This window comes from Camelina sativa, chromosome 6 (genome assembly GCF_030686135.1).
Source record: "Camelina sativa cultivar CO46 ecotype springtype chromosome 6, ASM3068613v1".
Taxonomy (NCBI): domain Eukaryota; kingdom Viridiplantae; phylum Streptophyta; class Magnoliopsida; order Brassicales; family Brassicaceae; genus Camelina; species Camelina sativa.
In genome coordinates this window covers 17,096,231-17,111,390 of record NC_141885.1, presented here as the reverse complement: position 1 = coordinate 17,111,390, position 15,160 = coordinate 17,096,231, and the positions used below count along the sequence as shown (strand labels likewise).

Here is a 15,160-nt window from a genome sequence, read left to right as displayed (position 1 = left end):
CGACTGAATCCTGAGGTTTGGTTTTCTGGATTTTATACTATGTTTATGTTTCAGTGGTTTTATAGATCTGGGATTTTGATTTAGTGCCCCTTGTTATCACTTCTGTAGATTCCTACACCTAAAGATCTTTACATCCCTCCACCTATTCTGGCGAAAATAGTGAGTTTGGTAGCTCAGGACGGAATCAAACATTTGAGGAACTGGGTTATAGCTGGCCGTGCAGGTAGAGTAGTTGTTCACTCGTTGGAAACACTATCCTCAGTAAGATTGGATCGCAACTCAGATTTTGTGAAATGGTCAAGACCCTGGTCGCCGTACTACGATTTTTTTTGTTGGTGTCGATATGCGAAGAATCCTTATGCATTGTATGTGAAGAGCTTATTCTTAGCTTTTCGATGCTGTCATTTGAAAGAGTCAATTGCAGTGGTGAGTACAATAAAACATGTGTACCCAGTTGCTGAGTTGTTGTGGATAATGTTGAAGACCTGTGAAGGGACGTTGGATATGGATTTTTACTAGGGGTACAAGAAGAAGTATCATTTTGGTGATGTTGATATGCTGGCTGACTCCCTAATGTACCACATCCACAAGATGCGGCCTAAGCGATGGGGGACTTATTCTGGTACTTGGAAGTTCGAAGATGTGCCAAAGTGCAATCTTGAACACGAGGTGCTGCAAGAATTCAATGGGGGAGAGGTGTATCGATTATATATTTTTCTTCTTATCTAGATATAATGCTTTTGTCTTATTATTCCTATTTGGTACTTTTTGTAATTTAATTCGAACAAACCACTGTGGTGGAATGGAATATTGATGTTAGCACTGAAAACTTTTGATAAGCGAGTATGAATTTGCTCTCTAAGGATAACATCGAGTAGAACCATTTAAAAATGGATTCTTGATTTGTTGGTGTCAACATGGATGATCAAAAATTTACCCAAGTCTAATCGAGTATTGCATATTAAGCATGCAACGAAAGAAGTTCTGCAAACATTTATGTCGGTAAATAGTTTTGTTGATGTGTCGGGTTAGTACGGGTCTTGTCTTAGGTGTTGTCAACATCACGTAGGTAAAGTAGATAACAGAACTCTGGTGGAAAAAAATTTAAAAAATAAACGTAGGTAGTACAAACTATTCATTAGGGTGACATATATGTCCATCAGATATCGAAGGGTTTATCCCTTAAAAGTTGGGATATGTGGGTTCTCTTTAATTGAGGAAGATTCTGACAATAATTTGGATGGAGTATGGAAATTAGAAGTATAGGAATTGCTTTTGATGCCTAAGAATTCCCACTTGTCGAAATATGTATGGTTTCATGCCAAACCATTGGACTATAATTATGTCATTACTCGAACTAAGTGGCATAATGCGAGATATATTTGGGGTTAGGTTCAACATGTAATCACGTGGTTGAGTTTTTTGTGGATTCAATTGGGACTAGTGTCCACGTATGTATGACCACATATGTTTGACCACGTATGCAACCATTTACGTATGTATTACACGTAAAAGGTTGCAATCCACGTATGTATTACCATATAGACATCGACATCATGTGGGATGCATGATCAAACATCCACGTACTTGTGTCCACGATTATGTAGAGTTGCATGCAAGTCCAATTGGGATTGTATCATTGTTTGTTGGTTTTGTGACACGTAAAAGGTTGCAATCCACGTATGTATGACCATATGGATACATCGACATCGTGTGGGATGCATAATGAACCATCTAAATATTTGTGTCCACGATTATGTAGAGTTGTATACAAATCCATTGGAGTAGGATTATGTGCACTTGGTTAGGTTTCTGTAGATGGACTAGGGGTGTGTAAAATTATGGGTGTTAAAAACAGATGTTGCTAACCACATTTGTGTTACCATATGGTTCTTAAGTTTATAGGTTTTGACATGTCGCATACAACCGGAATACACAAGCTTAAGATAAGGACATTATATCTCTGGATAGGTAATAGTAGATACACTCCATGCATCTCTCCCGATTGTATTCACCAAGCATGTCATGTTGCCACCAACATTCTGGGAAATCTTCAAAACGCCAAGTTTTCTCGTAGGAGCTTTTTTTTTTTAGGTCCAATGATGTAGATGTGGTACATCAAAGAGTCCGACATTTTGTCTGCTTGACCAAAGCCGTACTTCTTCCTGAAGTTCCAGTAAACATCCATATCAAGAGTCCCAGCACAAGAATTCAACATTACCCACAATAATTCAGCAATTGGGTATACACTCCTAACCGTACCGAGCAAATCTATTGCCTTTTTCAATTGAAGGCATTGAAACGCAAGGAACAAACTTTTCACATACAGAGCATACGGATTCTCCTTGTATAGACACCATCCGAAGAAATCATAGTAGACATGCGTAGGCCTGGACCATTTGACAAACTCCGGATCACGATCCAACCTAACAGATGAGAGTGTTTCTGGAGACAAAGCAACTACTCTCCCCGTGCGACCAGCCAAGATCCAGTTTTTCAGCGCCACCGGGCCTTCCTGAGATACCAAACTCACTATTTTGGCAAGTATAGGGGCTGGAATGTGCAGATATTTGGGGGGGAGGCTCCTTTATATGTAGGGATGTATTTGGAGGTAGGAACGACAAAAATAATTAATATATAACATACGGAATCGCAGATCTGAAATTGTAATAGTTAGAAAACGAACCTGTAAATTAAGTTGAACAATAGACTGACGGATTGACTCCGATTCTGGTTCACAGTCTCTCCTCCGTGTCAAAGCACTATGCGGGAGAGGGTAATGTCTGGTCATTTTCAAAGGTGTAGGAGGAGGGCCATTATTTGTTGAAAGAACCATGTTTCCTTTTTTTGTGTGTTCTGTCGGAAACAACCCGTTTATAAAGAAAATTTTGAAACAGTCATCAACTAATCCACATGGATATAGTGGGTAAAATGAGGTTGAGCTAAGTACCATGCACATGAATACAATATGAGGGCTTTAGTGTAACTAATACTTAAGTAGCTCTAACTATGATTGTCACCATATATAAAGGTTATGAACCTCTGAAAGGAAAAGACACTGTTGTGGATCTAAAATAACCTGTTGTTGCTGATGGACAATACTCATCGACATGAAGTGCCTGTAAGTGTTAGATCCGTTTAATTTCATATCATAATTGACTTGATTTAAGACTACCAGTCATGTAACTTAATGACTGTTTGACAATCTCCACAATGTTTTGCAGGTCGCATCCAATACCGAGTTGCACATGCCATCCGAGGTGCTTGGAAATGTTGCCTCTTATTTGGGTAAAGAAGGTGTGAATGCGTTGAAGAACTTGTTAATTGCAGGTAAACAAGGAGTGGATGTTGTATACTCGAAGGAATGTATCTCAACCGTCCGACTTGACAAGTCGGAAGATATCTTGTGGTGGTGAAAGCAACAGTCGAGCTACTATTGCTTTTTCTCCAAATGTCTAGAAAACGACAATCCGTATGCAGTGTGGGCGAATAATAACAAGGGACTTGCTTATGCAGATTTCGTCCGTGGTTGTTATAGTTATCAAAGCTAGGCCCTCGCATATGAAGATGTGCGATCAACTGATTGCCCTGATTTAAATGCATTCATGGCCCTCGATCAATTATCATCACCGAAGACGAAGTGTAGACTGGGTCATCCTAGATATCCACAGTGAAGCTGTTATTTTGTTTGTCATGATGTTAAAAAGTCTGTTGAAGTGTAGACAGGGTTTTTCCCGATATCCCTGTTGTTGTTCAAATAACCTGTTGTTAATTTGTTAGATTTGAAAGACACCACCCATAAATTAAGGTTTTGTAGTAGCAACAATTAACCAAGTGGTTGTGAATCAATTGGGATTGTATCATTATTTGTTGGTATTGTTACGAGTCAAAAGTTGCAATCCACGTATGTATGACCATATGTATTCCATCGACATGGTGTGAGATAAATAATGAACCATCCACGTACTTTTGTCCACGATTATGCAGATTTGGAAAATGAAACCACGTGGTCAGGTTTTTGTGGATGAAACGTAAACATGTTTTTTGTGTCCAGGTCATTGTGGGAGTAACGATTATGTAGAGTTGCAGTGAAACGAAATTCGTTTTGGTTTCGCCATATATTCATTGTATTGTGCTTGAAAGGTTTACGATTTATGCTTTTCCGATTGGGTTAGGGTTTAGAGTTTAGGGTTTGACGATATAGGGGTTAGGGTTTGACGATTTAGGGTTTAGGGTGTAGGGTTGTATTATATACAATAAGGCCAAATGTATATGTATAGTTATTGACTCTCACATTGTTCTGTAGCTTGTAGATAAGGTTATACTTTGTTGGATTAAAAATTGGTTACTATAAAGACATTTGTATATGTGACAACTTAGCTAAGCAGAGTCTGATTAGGTAAAAATGTGTGTCCCTATATAAAGACATGTCTATATGTGTAGTAGGACGGGTTAGCTATCCAGTAGGTTAGTTATGCATAGTGTGACTAGGTGAAAAGTGTGTCCAAATTGTGTGTCCACATGGTTAGGTCGTTCAGAAAACAGTTTTACCCTTTTGATATATGTTAGCAGGAAAACATCCTAAAAAAGTGGATACGATTCTAGTATCCACGTGGATAGGTGATTAATTAAAAACGTAGCTGGAAAATGTTAAGAACATCAAATAGGTTTATGGTACAAGTACGGGGAATGATACAAACATAAAGATAGGGAATCTTAAACAAAAAGTTTGAAACTAATCATAGATGGGTGCGACATATTCCTTATAGATTTCCAACGCGTATTGTGCCCTGATATCATTGATGATTTTGTCGGTGATCTTAGACATGAGTTCTGGACCCAATCTCGTAGCGACGATTTCTAGGAATTTCATGGCAAGCGGACCACAATCACCAGTTCTCTCATTGACGTAAACATCTTGGACCCTCGACCAAGTGAATGGAGTGAATCCATGTTCCTGGGTTGAAGGCGGTGTACAAAGTTTATAAATAAGGTACGACAGCTGCTCTGTGAACGTGGCTGTATGTTGGGCGACCTTAGCATCGTCGTATAGAGTGACATGAGGATCGAGGATTTCTATGCTCCAATTGAGGAGATTGATAACTAAACCAACCCAATGAGAATCGTCCCAAATCATCGGAATATATAACATGCTCCAATCCACAAACCACTCTGATGGAGCGCCATATGTTTTACGTTTTAGCTTTTCATCCCACTTGACTCTAGACTTAATATTGGCTTGACAAAAGGAAGCATATTTCCCTTGTAAGTAGTTCCCAAGCCAGGGGGACAGGAATAGAGATCGCTCAATAGAGAGGACATGATTAAGCTTTTTCTTGCGTAAATCCACTAAAACCTCCATATGCTGAGAAGAGAGGATAATGTGTTAGTAATCAAGAAACTAAAACACTATGCAAAAGTTGATAGATAGGAAATACTTACCAAAGTACTAACCCAATTCTTAGGCTTGGACAGCTGTTTAAAAAACAAGTTGTCAATTGGGTAACCACATTTGGTAATGTGTAATCTGGAGGTTTTAAAAAGGGTATCCACAATTAGTTCCTTGATCCGATATTGTTTGAACAAAGGGAAAATGACATAATAGGATGTGTAGAAAGTTATGTGTTTGGCATGATTTCATTGTTTTTTTCATGAGAGCTGCTAAATCTTTGTCGACACTGAGTAGAGGCTCAGGAACATGGGACGGTGGACAGGGAGGTGACCGCATAAGAGCATAGATAAGGGCTTTTTCTGCGTCCGAGATAACACCCTTTTGTGTAGGTCTGGCTGGCGAAGACTCACTAAGAGCAACATGGTCTGGGGGAGTAGAATTGCTCTGTGAAGTGAAATGTTGGACTGTTTTTAGCAAACTATTAGGCAGTGAGGCAAAGTAAATAAGGGTGCAATACCTCTGTGTCTTCGCTGTCAGATTCGTTGCTCTGAAGGGGGAACTGACGCCCAAAATCCTAAAGAAGCAAACTATGAGGGGAAATAGGGAAAGGAAACAAATTGTTAGGAAGGTAAGATGTAGTCGCGGAACCTCAAGGGTACAAGCACTGTCAATGCCCCCATTAGTGTCCTACAAGAAGGACGTAGGGAAATGATGATGTTTATGTGGACACCGATTGCACGCAATAGGTACATCCATTATTTTATAACCAAATGGATATGTATATCGACACTTGACCATGTGGATAGTACAATACTTCTCACAAAATTGGCATAATTGCTTACCTCGATCCAACAGATGGCTAAAGGTGGGGGAGTGGGTTCCAACACATTAGCAGCGTCGATTCCCTGCATCATTATCATCAAGCGAGTGAGTAGTCAAAAATACTAGATGATAGAGACTTAGTCGGTCAGTATGTTAATGGGATTTGGTAAATAAATACCTCAATACCATCGGATGGTGTACCAACAAAGACATGACTGGATGGAGGTAATTCAGGATTGAGATTAGAGTTCCCTATAAATATCTGTAACAAGCTGGTGTAAGGTTGTAGGGGTTGTGGAGATATATGGTCAGTGGAGTTGCCTTGGTTCAGGTCAAAATCTGGACAAGCCTGTTTAAAGAAATGTGTCCACATGGACAGTGTAAGTTTGGCACCGGTTACACAATTAGATTGTGAAGCCGGGAAGATATTGGGTATGTACCGTTTGGCCAACGAAGGGAGAAGGTTTGGTGACAGTGTCATATACCGGGGATTGTTGTTATTGAAAATTCGTTTAGAGTAACAAAGAGCAAGATAGTCGAAGTCTCATAGAGAAGGTACCAGTGTGTCTAACCTTAGTCTCGGTGTAATAAATGTGCTTGAGGCAAGAGTCCTAATCGGATTGACGTGAAACAACCGGGAATACATCTTTAATAGCGGACATGCTGTTTCCAACAGAAGCTTCCTTTATATTTGATGAACATGGTTCAATATACAGTCAGAGTAGCTAGAAACAGAACCGTCGAACACAACTACATACCATTGTCCCAAACGGGTGGACATATTATTCCTAGTCGTGCGCGTTATAAAGGATATCATCAGGAGATGTGACTGCTTTGGTAGGAGACTGTTGTGGAGTTGTGGGTGGTGTCCGGACAGTGACATTCTCTCCAGCGTTCTCTGCAGGAATCTCTGGACCAAAATTAAACACCTGGTCTGCAACAGAAGAAGGTGATGAATCCTTACGAGTAGAGGGAGTAACGGATGCAGGCCGCCTAATGGTGCGCCGTAGTGGTAGACTTAACCGCCTACGGAATCGAAGGGTGTTAATCTGAGCCTGAAGTTTCCTGTTCTCAGCTTCTAACTTCTTAAACTTAATATCTGACGCATCCCTAATAGACTGAAGCTCTTTATCCACAGCAGCTTTAAAACCAGCCAAAAAGTTATCGTCAGTTTTGGAGAAAAAAACATTGGACATTTTAGAACTTGAAGATTTTTTCTTTGGTGAAGAGTGATTGACACGAAGTTTGGAAGAGATCTCTTTCCGCCTAGACACAATGTGCTTCCTGTGTAGCCCTAGGCGCTTCTTATCTGGTAAAGTTATAAAAGGAAGAGAACAATCACCACCTGGCCATTCTTTCTTGGTGAAAATATGGCCTTTCTGAATCTGGCTTTCCAAATAAGCAATCATTTTGTCCCTAACCTCATCGTCCCACTCTCCCCAACCAGCTTCTTGTTGGACAGGTTCCAAAAAGGGAGAAACATATAGCTGCGATTGTTATTGGAAAACCGTCAAAATGAGTGTGTCCACGTGGCTAAGGTAAACTAAAGATTAATAATGTGTATAAGTGCCAACTTACATCTGGATAATTCTCAACACATATGACGTCTGTCAGAGGTAGGTTATTCTTTTGGAGGCCAACTGAAGGCCATTCAAGGAAAGTTTGGGGGTCGCCAGCCCCTTTTATCTTGTCAAGTAATCCAACAATGCTACGATATGCGAGCAGTTGAAGCGCAAGAGGGAAGCCATGCAAACGGAAGGTCTTCTGTTGTAACTTCTTGGTGAAACTCTTTAAGGGGTTCGTTGGTTTGTGAACATTGCCCTGTCGTTTAAGTCTTTTAGTAACTGGTTTGGATTGGGATTTAATATCAGGTCTCATAGTTGAAATAGTCTTCAAGAATGATTCTCTGCCCCAAGGAAATGCTAGGAAGGAGTAGATGTCTTCAAGCATCTGAACATACTTCCAAGTTGGTTTATGCGTTTGACTGGAGGCTATGAGTACACCGTCGACTATGAGAAGCAACGCAAGCCGAAGCTTCCGATCCAGATCCTTGATAGTAGGGTCTTCAAATGTATGGTGGACATCAGCTAGGGTGGCCTTATGATTTTCCCCAATCAACTTGTCCCAGTAACATTCATCATCAGAGTCGGGAGCAGGTTCGTCTTCAGGGTCGTAATCTTCCGGAAACTCGCCACATGGAAGGCCAGTTACAACACAAAATTCAACTAAAGAAAATCTGAGAGGGTATCCACTGAAAACAGTCCACATCTCGTACTTCTTTTTGGACAAAACCTGCCTACAAAGCAGAGCGTGGAGTAATTTGCAAGAGATAGGAGACTCACTAATATGAAGCCTGAATAAAGCACCCAGACTTGAACTAAGAATCCGATCGAATTGGGAAGTGCCTTTGAGGACCTTGTAAATGGCGGTCAGGATATCTGGTCGCGAGTAAACATTCAACCGAGCGTCGGGATAACGATCTGTTGCGAACAGACGACGAGGGAGCAGATCATCCCACTCGGAAGAATTATCACCAACAGTGCTCCATGAAGGTTCATCGGCCGACGATTTGGATATACGACGGCGGGTCTCTGTCATCTCTGCGAATGAGGTTGCCAACTCGAAATTAAACGGGAAACGGAACAAAATGCAAGTAATCGGACATAAGGAATGATTGGAGAGATTCAAGGGTTTGGGATTTTACGGAACTGAAAATTAGGGTTTGTTCGAATTGGGGATTTAGGGTTTGGGGAATTTTCGATATTGGGTTTTTACTGTGGGTTCATGTGAAAATAAAAAGAAAAACTACTGATAAGAGATGGAATAGATATTGGTAAGTAAAATTTGATAGAATAGGAATTGTTTGTGTTTGTTTAGTTTGAGGGGTAAGTTATAATTTTACAACAAGAAAGTATAGTGGTAGTAGAAAGTGAGTGTGAGTGTTAATAGTTTTTGAGAAAGTGTGCATGGATGCAAATATTCCTTTATTTTATCACAAACCAAGGTTTTAGACCAGAAAAAGTTATATGTTGTTTGTGTCACAATTCACAAGGTACCTAAGCCCAAATAAATACCCATTTCACAAAGATAAGAAGTTTGAGCCCATGACCACTACAATCATAGGTCGTGCATACCATGCCATAAATGAGATATTATTTTGATGTAATCGACACCGATACAAAAGTTAGTCCAATATTATACATGTTTTGGTCAAAGAAAGACAACAACATTATTGACCAAGGGACTTTATTCTAGAAGCAGAAGATGTACTACGAATCATATGGTGCATTATCAGTTAATAAAATTCCATGTCAACACAGAGAAAGATCTTACTTACTACACCAACAATTTCTTCAAAGCTATAAGTATGTTCATCTCTAGGTGTATAACTACATCTCTTATATTAAAGCCCATTACGAGATGAAAACTTTGTTCGAAAGTCCAAACCCATACAAGTTTTTGATTTTAGATATTCGTTTCATTGATAATTTTAGGAACTGGCCTAGCCAAATTTATTAATGCATGAAAAAATCTTCTTATCGTGAATAGTTTACCGATGGCTTTCCTTTTTGGGAACTTCCAAAGAAACAAAACATATGTTTTAACTTTTACAATAGCCTTTGACTGCAACTTCAACAATAGAAATTAAGAAAAACATGTTTAAATTGATGTTCATGCACTTGGGTTCGGCCGCCCATTTTGGGTTTGGTTTAATAAGAAGAACTAATTTCTGAATTTATCAGCTCGGTCAATGAAGTGGATACATGCAGTGTTTCTAATTAAAATTGAAACCATATTTGATCCATCCGGTGAAATTGACTGTTGTTCAATCAGCATAAGGTTTGAATGAGTCTTTGTCTAATTTTGGGATACCATGCGTGCAGTATTTTTGCATTTATATAACGACGTTTAAAGGTTAGAAGTTTACTACAATCCGTATTCCAAGGGATATTCGAATCTTGAATTATGCTTATCTTTAGAGGATAGGGGCCCATTTATTAGCTTTGAGGAAAACGATTCCACTTATTAGGACGTCAAGTTGAATTACTTATATAGTTATATCTATATGGGAATTTGTATGGGAATAAACGATCAAGTCGAATGGGAATTTGGGTTTCCGTTTCTTCAGAACTAACGGGTGCTTTTTTACTTATCAACATATCAAAAAAGTTTCAAATAATATCTCTTTATAGGCTAAACGCAACGTTGTAGTTGAATCTCTTTATAATCTAACCAAACAAAAAAGGAGACCTACTTAGGATCCTGTGGCAGTATAAGAGAATTATATGTTTGTACTCCAATCAATATAATGTTTTAAGCTAATATGGGAAGTCTACTATATCAAAACTTAATTTATACTTTTCATTATGTATTATAATCATATAAAAGTAAACGTGTTAGTTACGTACTGCATGATAGTGTACAATTCTATTGTCCAAAATCATTGATAACAAACATTATATAACATATTCCACTAATATCTACTATAGACTTCCATTGCTTATTAAGTATGTTATTTGACCTCCTATGTACAGTGTTATTTTATTAGATATATATATCTTATTTAATAGAACAAGGCAAGTTGTGTATTAGGAGTAGAGATATCCCATACCAAGAGACTAAAATATTCGATCGGTAAGGCTCACGACTTTGTTCCGCTCCATTTGCTAGACATTTTCCCTTCTTTCCAACTTCTTTATTTTTATACCGTAGATCGAGTTCCAACCTTGAAGACTGTATTTATTTCCGAAACACAATTGGGATGGTACCATTTGAATAATTTTTTTCTTCTTCTGAAACTAATGGTCATAATCAAATTCATATATATATATATATATATATATATAGTGAAAGCTGGCATATAACAATAATCATGCGTTAATAGCAAGCGACGGTTGAAGACTCTATAATGTGTAGGATACAGAAGAATCATAGAAATCTTACAACATAAATAAATTTAAGCAGATAGGGAAAAAGTATAAATTATACGATAAAGTAGCGGGCCGAAAGAAGAAAAGAAAAGAAAAATCGGAGTATGTGATTGGTTCATGGTATCAAAACCAAAAAAAGAAAAAAAGAGCTCGCAAGTCGCAAGATCTTTATCCATTCATACAGAGAAAAGAATATCTCACTATATCTATATTATCGAGGAAGATATTTGTTAGAAGAATAGTAATAGTAATACTTATTACGCAAGAAAATCTAGGAAACAAATAAATTTAATAGAAGGAGATAAAAAATAAAAAATGGTGGGAAGAACATGCGAACATGTGACGGTGACGGAGTGACGGCTAAGCAATTAAGGATATACTAACTTCACTTTCATCAAAATGCGTGTTACTGCAACTCTTGACCTTTGTGCTTTCGTCATCGTCAGGTTCCGTTAATGTCTGTTATCTTTTTTTTTTGTTACTAAAAGTTTTTAAAAATGGTTAAAAAAAAATAAATCAAGATAATATTGTAAGATTATGTATGTTTTTAAGAGGAGCCGCAACTTGCGAAAGTCTGTTACTCTGTGTTTGGAATCGAAGACTTCAGGTCTGCTGATTCCGACAATAAAGAAAGAAAAGAAACTCAACTTCACTGTGAAGCACTTCTTTTCCGTTTCTTGGCCACTAGTTTATTTTATTTATTTTAGTTATCACTACTTTTTATATTCTAGAGTTGTGAGTTGCGCCGCAATTTATTTCAAGACAATCTTGCAACCTTCTCATCCAACACCGGGGAAAACGTATTAATTCAACAAACTTTCTCCATTCGGGTTTGTATGTTTAAGAATCAACACAAAACAAAGTAAGAATTTAACTTAAAAAAACATCCATGTTTAGACAACAAAATAAAACACATCATGTTTAGCAACAAACCAAAGCATCAAACATAACATAGACAACAAAACAAAAAACATCCATGTTTAGCAACAACCAAATCCATGTTTATTTAGAGCATTCAAACCATAGACTCCAGTCTTCTAGTCCTTGTTCACGTGGTGGAGCTTCAGGAGCTTCCCACTGTGTTGATGCCCTCCTCCGTGTTGATGCCCTCCTCTGTGTTGTTTGCCTTCTCTGTGAAGGTTCTGCTCCTCTTTGTGATCCTCCAACAGATGGTTGTGAAGCTGGTTGTAAAGCTGGTCCTTGAGAGCCTTGTTCCCATGTTTGTCCTTGGTCAAACAATACATTCCTTGGTTCCTGATTCAAAAATTTACAAGTCATAAGTCGTAAGTCATAAAAATGTATAAGTCCTAATCATCACATCGAACAAAATATGAATACAACAAACCTGATTCTTCCTTGGACGACCCCTTGGTTTTGCAGCTGGAGCTTCAACAGTCGGGTTTGTACAAGATAACCTATTGTGTCCTTCTTGTTTGCAGTTGCTACAAGTCATGACTCTTCCGTTGTTTGCCACTCCTGTGTTGCTTGATGAAGATGCACTTTCATACATCCCTTTTCTCCTAGCATGGTTATTTGGTCGACCCGGATTTCCTTTCCTCCATGGTGGTGGCAAGACTCCCAACCTGTTCATTCGAGGCCATTCCAACTGACCTTGAACAGGCTTAATACCATCTTTATAGGTTGCCCGCCACATTCTTGTTGTGTACCAGTCAACAACATAACCTTGAACTTTCTGTTTCTTAGCTATGATCACAGAAGCAGCATGGACACAAGGAATACCATTCATCTGCCACTTAATGCATCCACAAGTAAGCGCATTCATATCCACAGAATAAGTCTCATCATGCAAATGTAACTCATGTTGATTGTCCCTAGCCATGCTTCTCATGCAAAACTGAGACCCTTCTATCATACGCTCTATCTCCAAATGAGGTCTCTTAGTGAACCTTGTCTTCAATATCCCTGCAATGATATGCCTCTTCTCATTCCGCACCATACATTGCCTCCTTATATCCTCAAGCATTTCTAGTAAAGGCTTCCTCCTAGCTTGTCGTATGGTTCTATTAAAAGACTCACTGAGGTTGTTCAAGTTATCATTGCAATGCGTACCTACTCTGAAGAAGGCTCTAGACCATGTCATCGGATTGGTTTGTAAAAGAGAATTAAATGCACCTGGTTATACTTCTGCAACGCCTCCATATGTTTAGCATATTGTCCTGGGGTGTAGCTACGTGCAATCTTCCAAAACATACGCTGCAGTTGCAAATCATGGCTGTCTTTCTTCCAATTCTCCATGATATGTTTAGCACATAGACGATGCTCAACTTGTGGGAGAACGTTCTTTATGGCTTTAACAAGACCATGCAAATGATTGATGAAAACACATTAAACACATTATAATAACCGATTGATAAAAACACATTAAACAAAATTTACTAACCGATTGTTTGTCAGAAAGAATAGTTATCTTTCTTCCATCCTCAAGCCCCAATGAAGTAGAGAGTAACCTTATGAACCAATTCCAAGTGTCATCATTCTCTATCTCAACCACTGCCCAAGCAAGTGGAACTATCCTATTGTCTCCATCTCTTCCAACAGCAGCCAAGAGATGTCCCTTGATGTCCCATTTCAGAAAGGCACCATCTACTCCGATGATGGGTCTACATGTCTGCTCCCAAGTATCCCTTTGTGATTTAAAACATACAAATAACCGATAGAACCTTTGTAAGCTCCCAACTGTCGGACCAAGAATAGTCTCAATCTCAAAAACAGTTCCTAGATTTGATCTCTTAATCTCTGCTTGATAATCTCATATCCGTGAGAAATGTTCTTGATGACCAGCCTTTGCTTCTCGCCTCACTCTTGTCTTTGCCTTAGAACATTGTTCTTCACTAACTTCTAGATTGTATTCTCTCTTAATCTCTGCTTGCATCTCTCTCGATCTGATCTTTGGATTCTGTCTCAACCTATCCGCAAACAACCAAGCTATTGTTCCTCGCTTTAACATGTGACTATACCCTGATCTCACACATACATGCTTACTCTCGTATACCTTTATTTGCATCTGGTGTTTCTTCTTACTGTAAGAGCAGTAGCATCTCCACAAACACTTAACCTTAGGATCAATATTAGCACATTTTGCACCAATCTTCAAAGCCTGCGATCTATACAGCTTAATGTCGTATTTAGTCTTCAGGGAATACCTGAGCACAACTATCTTTAACTCCTTTGGTGAACTAAACGTTTTCCCCAACTCGAGCTGCACTTCAGGATCTTCGACTTCTACATGGTCTTCATTATCCTCGCCTTGGCCATTATCTTCGTCTTCACTTTCTGACAAAGGGTCAGGAATCTTCTCGTCATCGAAGATATCATCTCCACTGTCGTTATCAGTCTCGTCTTCCTCTTCTCTCGCACCCTCTCCAAACACTGCTTCTTCTACACCAACATGGTTTCCATCTTCTTCTTCAAATACTTGGTTTCTATCATCCTGGTTACCATCTTCCTCTCCAGCAGCCTCGTACCCAACATAATCACAATCTTCATCGCCAACCACCTCACAATCATCTCCACTTTGAGCACTTAAATCTTTAAAAGGACACAATCACACTCTTCTAAGGTAATATGAACACAATTATACGGAATAATTGCAGAACCTGAACCATCACCCAATTCAGGAGCGGTCAAATTGGGAGCATTCGAATCGAGAGCATTCGACTCAGGAGCAATACACCCGTGAGGAGACGTTTCTCCATCTTTATCAGGCCTCTTCCGTTTGGGACGACGGGTTGAAAGCTTTTTTTCCTTAGTCATCGGTTCGATTCGAAGAGAAGATCCAAAGGAATCGCAAATTAGGGTTCGTGATTTTGGGGATTTTGTTTCTTAAGAGATTTTGTGAGAAATGTTCGATTTAGGGATTAGATTAAAAAAGAAAACAACGTCATAATGATAACTAACGGAACTCGTTAACGCCTAATTAACCCCGTTTAATATCTCCGTTTTGGCCAGTTAACGATGTGTTTCAAACGGCGAAGTCAACAAGACTTCATGATTT

At 38.9% G+C, this 15,160-nt stretch overlaps 1 pseudogene; it reads right to left on the bottom strand.

Moving 5' to 3' along the window:
* Positions 1-12,147: 12,147 nt before the first annotated feature.
* LOC147942708 (uncharacterized) lies at positions 12,148-14,919 on the bottom strand (annotated as a pseudogene).
* Between the last annotated feature and the right edge of the window lie 241 nt (positions 14,920-15,160).